The sequence below is a fragment of the Electrona antarctica genome (genome assembly GCF_951216825.1).
Source record: "Electrona antarctica genome assembly, chromosome: 14".
Classification (NCBI taxonomy): domain Eukaryota; kingdom Metazoa; phylum Chordata; class Actinopteri; order Myctophiformes; family Myctophidae; genus Electrona; species Electrona antarctica.
In genome coordinates this window covers 19,464,530-19,476,142 of record NC_136795.1, presented here as the reverse complement: position 1 = coordinate 19,476,142, position 11,613 = coordinate 19,464,530, and the positions used below count along the sequence as shown (strand labels likewise).

General features: G+C 41.5%; 1 long non-coding RNA gene across 1 annotated transcript; it reads left to right on the top strand.

Moving 5' to 3' along the window:
• Positions 1 to 1,745: 1,745 nt before the first annotated feature.
• On the top strand, positions 1,746 to 10,600 carry LOC306936765. The gene is made up of 3 exons (XR_013791531.1): positions 1,746 to 1,826; positions 9,523 to 9,645; positions 10,323 to 10,600. It is a non-coding gene; the product is annotated as an uncharacterized lncRNA (long non-coding RNA).
• The last annotated feature ends 1,013 nt before the right edge of the window (positions 10,601 to 11,613 follow it).

Here is an 11,613-nt window from a genome sequence, read left to right as displayed (position 1 = left end):
CAGCATCATGCTTGTGCTGCCAGTGCCAGCAGGCCATATTGACCTAAAATTGCCAAGTATTTATTTATTTTATTTGTCAGTGACAAATGACAACTACGTCATGTTTTGTGAATTAGTTATCGCAGAACAATCGTCCCTCCAGCTACTGGATACGTGTCCTGTGTGGAACTAATCAGACGCAAGCTGTCGGATCTAGTTGTAGATCAACACTTGGTCGGGGCCTATTTGTGAGTACCGACCCCTGAACTATACCCAACTGTAATGGTGTGCAAAAATGCACAATAGAACAATGCATCAGAAAGGACTAGAATAACGTGTATTAATCATGGCCGGGTTTCTCAGTGGAAGTGAAGAGAATTGCCTATAGCCTGCAATAGCATTCTATGCAACCCTCTTCACATGCTCCGTCTCATTATGAGTTTTAAAGCACGGTAGCAACATGTGCGCTCACAAATCACGCCTACCTTAAAAAACCCAGAGAGAGAGAGAGAGAGAGAGAGAGGGAGAGAAAGACATAGAGAGAGAGAGAGAGAGAATAACAGTCACTTATTTCTCCTGAGTCTGTGCTCCAAGCTAGTGTTCATGTAACATTCATGTAAATAAAGCATGTTTCGTCGTTTTTACTCCAAATCACGATGGTGTATGAATTAGGTTTATTCCAGAGAAAAAGGACAGCTGGTCTCCCTGCCACCTGTTTCTCTAAATTCCCAAAAATGTATCAGGAAAATAAATATTTAAATCATTATATCTCTACAGAGTAAAAGCGAATGTGCTGTTCTAAACTGCTATTTATGTAGCCTTATGTAGCCTGCTGTAGCTGCCTGCTGTAGCTGTAGCCAGAGACAGAAGTGTCAGGTGGCCTGCCGAAGAGATTGCATTTCCATACACAGGAGTTGACTTCTTTGCTTTCCAAGCTGTCTTGTTTTAAATGGTCATGCAACAGTGTCAGACCATATTATTTTCACCCTCAGCGCTGTATACTTCAGGACCAAAACAAACAAGCAAACAAAAATATTCTTCTGTTTTGTTGACTTCCAAAAAGCCTTTGATTCAATTTGACACTAGCTACGGATCTGCTGTTGGAAAGTGCAAAGTGGTGCTTCACCAAACATTTTGTGGTTACCATCGACAAGAGAGAAAAAATAAAAATGCACAAACGAGTCACCTTTGAACCCACAGCCAGTGTTGGAGATGAAATTCAGTCTCGAGTAAAGTGCTTTTTGAGCATTATTGCAGGTGTCTCTCATTGCCTGTGGCAATAAGTAGCCTATTGGACACTCTCATTGTCCACTGTCATGGTACCGTCATTTTGTGCAGTGGCATAAAGTAACTAAGTACAATTTTAGGTACTTAATTTAATTTAATTTAGGTAAATTATAATGGTACTTACTGGAGTATTTATTTGAAAACTTATGCAACGGGACATTCTGCATGATGAGTACACACCCAGATAAATTATGGATAGTTAGGAACCAAATGCACCCTTATGTGGTTATAACTCTGAGTGTACAAATGGAATCAAAGTACTCCATTAAAGAGTAATGCCTGCTGTGTGTCGCCATCTTCTGGATTAATCCTGCAATTGCATTATTGTCCAGGCGATATTCCTGAGTCTACATTGTCTACAACACCACAATAATTTGTATTTAGAGAAGGTGAAGTACATCTTACTGATAGATGCAGATTCTGTTTAGTAAGAAATCAATGAAGTCAATGTTTGTTTATTTCTCTGTGTTGCAGAAAGGAAAGAAAGAAAGAAAGAAAGAAAGAAAGAAAGAAAGAATTAATGAATGAATACCGGGGGAGAGACAGCGGATTGTTAAAAGGTAAGTACCAAAATATGAACTGGCATACGAAGATGAAATGTAAAAATGTTGTAGGCCTATTTGTGGATTTGGCACCATAGACAAAATACCATTTAGCCCCTTACTGATGCTTATGTTTATGTTTATGTTTATTTATTTGATATGGACATAACAATCACATTGCTCATTGCACAGTTGTACAATTAGTAGATGCATCATTTACAGTGTGTTAGCACATGTGCTAATTTTCACCACTTGTCCACAGGAGACTTTTCTAAAAACTACAGGGACACTATAGTTTAAAAAACACCCAATCAAGTACAAAAGATTATACATTCTAATAATATTTACAGCACAATTACAAAATCCGTTACATAATCTCTAATACAAAAGTAAACATAATCATTCTAATAACCAGTCAGAAGCTATACATGTGAACACAGTTGATTTGATTTCAACCATAGTTTGAGTCCTCTGTAGAACACGTTACCATCAGACTCTAGTTTTAGAGCCGTAGGCAAAGAGTTCCATAAGTTTGCTCCCTTTACTGAGAAGGCAGACTGTCCGAATGAGTTGTTACACCTAGGAACAATACAGTTACCACTTGTTGAGGCTCGTGTGGTTGCTCTACCAGTGGTCGGAAGTCTATCAACCAGTCCAGAGAACAAAGGTGAAACATGACCATGTAAACATTTAAAAAACAATTTGGTAGTAGAAAAAAACACAAAATTGTCAAACGTAAAAAGGTTGTGTTTTTTTAGGATACCACAAAGGTGCCGTCTCATCGGTTTTAGATCCATGATTTTTATAGCCTGTTTGTATATTGATGTTATTGGTTGTAAGACAGTTTTAGAGGATTGTGACCATGTTGTAACGCTGTATGCTAGGTGTGAGAAAATCATAGCATGCATGTACAGTTGTGCAGTTTTAGCTGATAAGTCCCTTCTGATATGACGAAAACAACTCAAATGTGAATGCAATAAGTCACATCCCAATGCAACATGTATGCTGTCATATAATTATTTTCATCATATATCACTACATGCAAAACTAATAAGTGTCTACTAATGTGTACATATATACACACATATACAGTAGGCTACTAAATAAGACAAGCCTAATAATGATTGCTACAAGTAACATTTTAAACAACTGAATGATAGAAATTGCACCAAGTCAATCTGGATAAGAGCATCTGATTCTGTATGTGTATTGTAAAACAGGTAAGTAAGCAACAGCACATGTTTTGCAATGTCATTAGACACTTATCATGGGGGAACAATGTTCAATCTCATTACCTCATTGCTCAGGCATGTCAAATCCCAATCGCTGATGTTGTTGAATTCTCCTTTGTTATTTTATAGAGTATAGAGCTGTGAATGATGAGCCAGTTATTTAGTAGTTAAAGGAGAAATCCAGACCAAAACACATGTACCCTGAATCAGCCTATAATCCTTTCCCAACATATACATGTTGGCCTTGAATTGTTTCATAGATGCCCCCTGTTCTCCATTTCCCCCACCCCTCCCACAGTAAAATGCAGCTAGAATGGTAATCTATAGTTGTCTTCATTCTAATGCAGGTATTTTAGTAGCTTCACAAATCTTCTATTAATAGTGTCCTGGTACTCACATGCACCGTTTGTCACCCTCGAGCTGCCATTCATACAGAACACAGCGGTACTCAACGGGCCTGAAAGGAGAGATAACAGGCAAACATTGATCAAAATAACAATTATTCTACATTGTCTAATAGACAGTGTAGACTTCTTGTAAATTAACTTAAGTAATGCATATTTTCAATAATAATAACTCTTGAGAGTGTAAAATGGACCCGTAAGTGTCCATTTGGTTTCATTTTACACTCACGAGTTAAAGATAAGGGTCCACATGGTTACCAACTCTCCATCATTTAGCTGGGGACCACCTGGAACCCCTTCAAGGACCACTGGTGGTCCCTGGACCACTGGTTGAGAACCACTCTTTGATTATGTTACAAAATAGAGCATTAAGAATTATTTATAAAGAATATTTCAGAGCACACACCAATAGGCTTTTTATGTTAGCAGGCTTTCTGAAAATCATGGATTTAGTTGAATTACGAACATTATTAGTTGTGTTCAGAGTGAAAAACAGATCATTACCAATACAGTTACAGAAGTTATTTGAGTTTAGCTCAGAGGATGAGGACCATTGAAATGTGCACTTCTGTTACAGGTAGGCCTATAAAGTTATGGAATTCTCAAAACCAGGAGTTGAAGAGTTGTACAACAGTGTTTCAGCTTAAGAAAATGTTCAAAAAGGGAAAAAATGTTAAATTATGAATTAGAAGGTTAGATTTCATTTTTCTTTCGTTCTCTCATCTTTGTTTTGTTCTCATGTTGTGCTCTTGTATTTTTTTTTTTGGTTTGTTGTTTGTTTTCTCTCCTTTTTATTTGATGTAATCATGATGAAGTAAAATGAACGGTTAATTGGTAGCAGAGCATCAACGATATTCGATATATAGGGCGCGTTCGGAAATAGCGCACTGAGCGCACTGTGCAATGCAAACTAATAGGAGAGTGCACTCCGGTGCGGTAATTCCGAACGCGCCCCTAGACGCCTTATCAGACGACGTCACACTGATAAGAAACAGCATGCGCGCGCATAAAGGCAGCAGAAGAACACCACCTCTCATAAGATGCAATGGAAAAGTTCTAACTGCACTCACGTGTAAAAAATACCCCATCAAACTTTCAGATGCTGTTTTTCTCCCAGTGTGGAGGAAGAATGATTAGGATTTTTATTGTGATCTCTCGCCCTTGAAATATATAATCCTTGGTTTCTGTTGTGTTTGAACAATAATAGCAATAGGCCTATCTCACAGCCCGCTTTCCACGCCCACTTCCGGTAAATAGTGGTGTCTTTAACATGAGCATTTACACGTTTTTTTCTCTGGAGAATCTAAGTACATTTTCTAATGTAAAAATGTGACAGACCAATATTATTATGAAGCAAACAAGATGGTAAATCAGGTCGAACAGATAGAACAAACCTTACCTTGAGAAAACAAAAGTTGTAGACTTCTTAAATTACCTCGGTTAACATGTAGTGTCTATGGAGTGACGTCACGCTATCACCACTAACCCCGAAAGGGGGCGTATTTAGGGGGGCGGGGAAATTCTGTGAGATAGGCTTATTCTCCAGTCGCTGTCATAAGAACGGGAGGTGCGCTCATGAACACGGCAGCAGAGCCTATTTGTGCACGGCTGCACGCGCACCTGCAGTCCATCAAGTATAATTTATGCTTCGTCCCGCGATGGTGTCGCGCACGCAGACCTCTACGCTCACAACAGTCGCATCTGCGATGCGATGTGAGCTTGTACAGGGGCGGCAGGTTCTTAAAACGTCAGTGGGTGCTCCCCAGCCCCGCCTCCCCCCCACTTTGGGAGTGCCCTCAGGCACTCCCAAAGTTGACCCGCTGAGCTTGTATATCAGCTGTTCTCTGTGCGCAATACTGTTGGGCTTTGAAGTATAAATGTCTCCTAGGGTGCACCTCACTAGCCAACTCACAAGAGGAGGTTGAATGGACTGAAACCAGCGCTCCCCAAAACAACAGGTTTGGAGATCTGTTGGGAATTGATTACATGAAACAGTCACCCGTGCGCCCAGTCCCAATGTTTGTAAACAAATAATGTAAAAAGAAAAAAAGTACAAGGTAAAATGAATATAATCATGTAAAACCATAGCTGAATTGAAATAAATAAATATGAAATGAAATGCAATGACAAAAACAACTGTCATAAAGTATATGTACCTGTATATGAACACAGGGCAAACTGTAAATAAGGGTGTGGACATTTCCCGAAATTCTCTCTGGCCCTGCCCTGGGTGACGGAGACATTTCATCACTATCAGAGAGATGTGAGACTATAAATTGTGGGATGGTGGAAAAGTTTGTTCACAGTGTGATCAGAGTTCTAGGGGATCAGGCGCAACACTTTAGATTTCTTCACGACTTCCGCAAACCCCCACCACATTCTTCAAAATGAACAGAATTATCCTGGGCATTTTTGCAGTTGGACTGCTTTTTATTGATTAGTAGGCCTACAGACAGATTTCAGAATCAATCAACACCAATCAATATTGGTCTCTGTTTAGGCTATTGAGGTTATTCTTAACCCACTTTATATAGGTGATTTAGTTGATGCTTTCAGGTTTAAAAGAATATTATGCTAAACACTACTATATTTGACTATATAGTTGTGTATATTCGTACGTCTCTAAATGTTTTGATGAATTGAAAATGGTGGGCCCTATAAGCTTTATGGTGTCGTCCACTCACTGTTAACAGTTTTTGTATTGAGTTGTACTTGAAATGTACTGTAATTCTGCAAACTGTTAATAAATCAATCAATCAATCAATCACTAGTTTAGAAACAAAAACATTCTAGAATATCTAGTTTCTTTGTAGTTTATGTCTTTCAGATTCCAGTCTGCTCAAAGCTACAAGCATGGCCTATTTATACAGAGCCAGGACCCGTGTTCTGATTTCCAGTGAGAGCTGCAGTGCAAGGTGCCCGTGCCGTTATCAGTATACCTGTAGCTGTTTAAGACATTAAGATAAACGGCTTCTGTCAAGCAAGTTGAAGTTAGGTTAATTTTGTTTTAATGCATCCATGAAGCATTATTGTGTTATTATTAGAGTAATAAGAAATAATAATATCTCAAACTTATATCGATTTTCTGAGTACCCAAAGACGCTTTACATGGGGGGCAAGAGGAAGCAACAAAAATAAAAACTTTATTAGGGGAAAAAACACTAAAGCTAAGCTAAGGAAAAAACATTAAAACAGTGAAAAGAGTTAGCTAGGGAAAGCACTATTGAAGAGGCGGGTTTTGAGGGCGGTTTTGAAGGTGGAGGGTGTATTGTTTAGTTGTTCATGAGTGGAGTGTGAATTGCATATGAGTCATTCCACGAAACCGGTACGATTTGGACTTTTTTTTTTTTTTTTTAATTTGACCGAAAGGTTTTACTTTTCTGAATAGAGCACCGAAGTCTGACGTCACCTTCAGTAGAGGGCACCAACACACAGGTTTATAGGTTTTTTATTTGTATTGAAATCTCCATAGGGCGATTTTATGTCGCTTCATATAAGAACTGTGTTTGAAAAATAAACCGACCACCCCGGCGTTTCTGTCAGGGGAGTGGCTGTGCGTCGTTAATGATGTCCATTCATATTTGATACAGCCAGTTTCTAGAGAAAATGGAATTAATGTGACCGCAAAAGCCTTGAAACTACATATGAATGCAATGTCGCTGAGCATATACGTCACGCCCAGCTGTCAACATATTGCGTTCCTGAGATTCCTCGTTGACGTAAGCTCAGCTGGTGGTGACTCGACTCGTACTAACCACGATACATTATATATCAATACAATAAAAATAAACGTAATTAACGTTCAGTTTCTGTTGTGCGACGGGCTGCGGGCAGAAGCAGCCTACCCGGAAATGTAGTCTCTGGGTTGTTTGGCTCGTTTCTAACGCTTATTTTGTTACTCTTTGGGTATATTTGTACATTTCCACCTTCAGTCGATGCTTCATATCCATATGAGTGAAAAGGCCGGGGTGATCGGTTTATTTTTCAAACACAGTTCTTATATGAAGCGACATAAAATCGCCCTATGGAGATTTCAATACAAATAAAAAACCTATAAACCTGTGTGTTGGTGCCCTCTACTGAAAGTGACGTCAGGACTTCGGTGCTCTATACCCCACAATATTAAGGGCATCTTTAGCTATCAGTAAAACATTGTAAAATAAGGTGTGAGATTGCCTCTTTCTGTATATATAATATAATATAACATTAAAGGGAATAGGCTACATAAACCTTTTAGGAATGTTTTACTATTTTGAAAAACATTTTTACAAGCTCACAGCAAAAATGCCCAAAGAGTTTAGGTATAATAAGGCAAGGTAGGGTATTTTTGGTCTTCATCCAAATAAGTAGCAGAGATTTGCTCAATGAAAACCCTCGCCCTGATAATGTTTAACTTTTTCCTGATGTTATTACGATTAGACGTATTTAAAGAGTGATCTAATGCCCCTATTTTCAGCTTTGAAGGTGACTGAGTGTGTGTGACATGTGTGACAGGACAGATAACACAACACAGTTTGCAATGGGCGTCACTGAGGCTCAGGGCCGTGCAGAGAGCACTAGGGGGGCAGGGGCTCAAACTCCAAAAAAGGGCACATGTGTGGGCGCGCGTAGCGCACGCCGATTTTTGGGGGTGGTCTTTTTGTGGAGTGCTTCCCTTGTGCCATTTCATGTCATTGGACAGTAAAATAAGCAATATGTTCTCATTAGTCTGAAACTAAAACTGACTGATGGCAGATTAAAAGATAATTTATTATGATAGTGGCATTTATCATTACTTGTCAAATGTTCGTCTTGAAGGGCCAATGGCACTTATTGGCCCCCCACACAAGCCCTTATTGGTCCCACACACAAGCCCTTATTGGCCTCCCACATAAGCCCTTATTTGCCCCCCCCACAAGCCCTTATTTGCCCCCCACACAAGCCCTTATTTGCCCCCCACACAAGCCCTTATTGCCCCCCCACACAAACCCTTATTGGCCCCCCACACAAGCCCTTATTTGCCCCCCACATAAGCCCTTTTTGGCCCCCACATAAGCCCTTATTGGCCCCCCACACAAGCCCTTATTTGCCCCCCACATAAGCCCTTATTGGTCCCCCACACAAGCCCTTGTTTTCCCCCCACACAAGCCCTTATTGGCCCCCCACAAGCCCTTATTGGCCCCCCCACATAAGCTCGTATTGGGCCCCCACACCACCCCCCCCCCCCCCCCACACACACACACACACACACACACACATCTCCTTATGTGGCAAATTAAAATAAATAAAAAGTTGTTTTGCCCTTTCCCTAAAAAAAAGGGCAGGTGCTCAAGCCCCCCTAGCCCCCCCCCCCCCCCCCCCCCCCCCTCTGCACGTGCCTGCTGAGGCTGGCACTTAGGTGATTCATAAGACGTCCTGGTACCGCTAGGCACAATGTTATGTACTCTGACTGCTGGCTGGTAAACTCTGCATCCTGGTTCTTATCATCTCTCCACTGTGTACAGTCACATGAGATCTAAATGACCTGACTGCCTTATTGGTTATTGCCTTGTTGGTCCACAATGTGCTTCTACATTTGTTTTTATTGTCTCCACAATAAAAAGGCATGGGGAGAGTATGTTTTGCACTCCGTTCGTGTGTCCGTCCGTCCGTCCATCTATCTGTCCGTGTAGCTAATCTCCAGCACACACTCCCTGGATGCCAACAATGAAAAAAAGAAGGAAAGAAAGAGAAATGATGGCGAATGGGAGGCCGACTGGCCAACCGGGGCCCACCGATCGCCACCGCAGCCCCCAATGACGTGTTTTGACCCAGCGGCGAGGACCGGGGGGCATTTTGTCTCCCTTAGGGGGGCCCGGACTCAAATGGAGCCAGCAACATTTTACTTAAGTCCAGGACTTAGTTACTTTACACCACTGCAAACAGGTCACCCTGGAAACATATCATCATCACAAATGTGTGTGATATTGTTGAATCACTGTTCTTCTAATATAACAACAACAACAACTCTGTGTGTGTGTGTGTGTGTGTGTGTGTGTGTGTGTGTGTGTGTGTGTGTGTGTGTGTGTGTGTGTGTGTGTGTGTGTGTGTCTCACACAGTACATGCCATGGAGTGCTACAAATGTGGCATTGGCCATGATGACCTGTGCAGCGACATCACAGCGATCATAAACCAGACATGTACAGGCAGTGACGTTTGCTACAGTGCTGTTGGAAAAGCAGGTAAGGTTCTGATAAAAGGCCTCGTCGACAGCTGCTTATAGTAACGGTTACCTGGCGACAGGGAATCACCATGCAGTAGGAAGCACTAGACAACAGGAAGAACCTTCCCTGTGTTCCATGATATGGTTGTCTGTGTATATCCATCACATACTGGCGGTTTATCGTTCATGTTTTGATTACAGAGGTTTTCATTTATTCTGTTATTAATAGGCTGACTCAATGGGCCTCGTAATAAAAAAAATATGTTTAACATCCAAATCTGTATGATCTGCATGATCATAAATTGGAGGGGCATGGCCGTTTGGTAATGCCCCTAAACACTTATGTGCAGTTTGTGCCGTGTGCAAAGACTTTGACACATGCCCATGAAATGAATAGATGGACTAAAAACAAAGTCTGTCAGAACTTCAGCACTGCACATAGTAAATAAACTGAAACAAACTATGTTTGTTTTGACGTTTGATTTCTCACTCAAGCATGTCTTCTGAGTCTGTGTCTTTGCCAATCTGATCCAATCATATTTACTGCTATATTCACTTTTGGTGTGTATTTTCTGTACTTTCAACCTGGAGGTCATGCCTATTTTGGGCATGCAAACTGCCTGGTGGGTAGACGGTGGATGGATGGTGAGTGTGTCCTGTATTTACTGTTGGCCTACTGTTCCTCCCACTCTACAGCCGGAGTCGTAGACATCAGCTTGAAGGGGTGCCTACAAAAGACCAAATGCAACAAGACGGAGACGGTGAACTTCCCCGGTACCAAGTCTAAGATCTACCAGCTGAACACAACATGCTGTGAGACTAACCTCTGTAATGCTAATGCAGCCGGCAGACTACCCACAGGACTACCCACAGGACTACCCACAGGCAGGGTGGCTACCCTGCATCCTCTGACCCTGGCCACACTCACCACCATCATCATGGCCAAGATCCTGGTGTGAGGGAATGACATGTGGATGCTCCAAAACACACACACACACACACACACACACACACACACACACACACACACACACACACACACACACACACACACACACACACACACACACACACACACACACACACACACACACACACACACACACACACACACACACACACACACACACACACACACACACACACACACACACACACACACATTGTCTTTGTCAACTCACAGCTGGTTCCCCCATATCTGAAAATTAAAAAGCTCTCCAGCTCCATGTTTGTCCAGTCTAAATTAACTTGTCTTGGAAGGAAGGTTCAGGAAGATTTCATGTACACCTTCTGTACTTTCCAGAACAAATAACGGGTAACTACGGGATATTACAGAATGAAGGGTAACATGGACTATCCACACCAAGCACTGCAGATTATACAAAGTTGCTCTATAGCTCAAGATGATGGCAGAGTCCACACCTCAAATATAATAGTGCTTTGTGTGTGGTGGCCAGTGTCACTTTATACTTTGGTACATAAGATATATGGTACTTGGTCAGTATCATGGTCAGTATCATGGTCAGTGTCATGGTCAGTGGCATGGTCAGTATCATGGTCATGGTCAGTGTCATGGACAGTATCATGGTCAGTACCATGGTCAGTATTGGTCAGTATCATGTCAGTATCATGGTCAGTGTCATGGTCAGTATTGGTCAGTATCATGTCAGTATCATCATGTCAGTATCATGGTCAGTATCATCATGTCAGTATCATGGCCAGTACCGTGGCAGTATCATGGTCAGTACCATGGTCAGTGCCATGGTCAGTATCATGGTCAGTATCATGGTCAGTGTCATGGTCAGTATCATGGTCAGTATCATGGCCAGTACCATGGCAGTATCATGGTCAGTATCATGGTCAGTGTCATGGCCAGTACCATGGCAGTATCATGGTCAGTATCATGGTCAGTGCCATGGTCAGTGTCATGTCAGTATCATGGTCAATATGCTTCCATAACATCTCAACAGTGCCACAGGTAGGACAC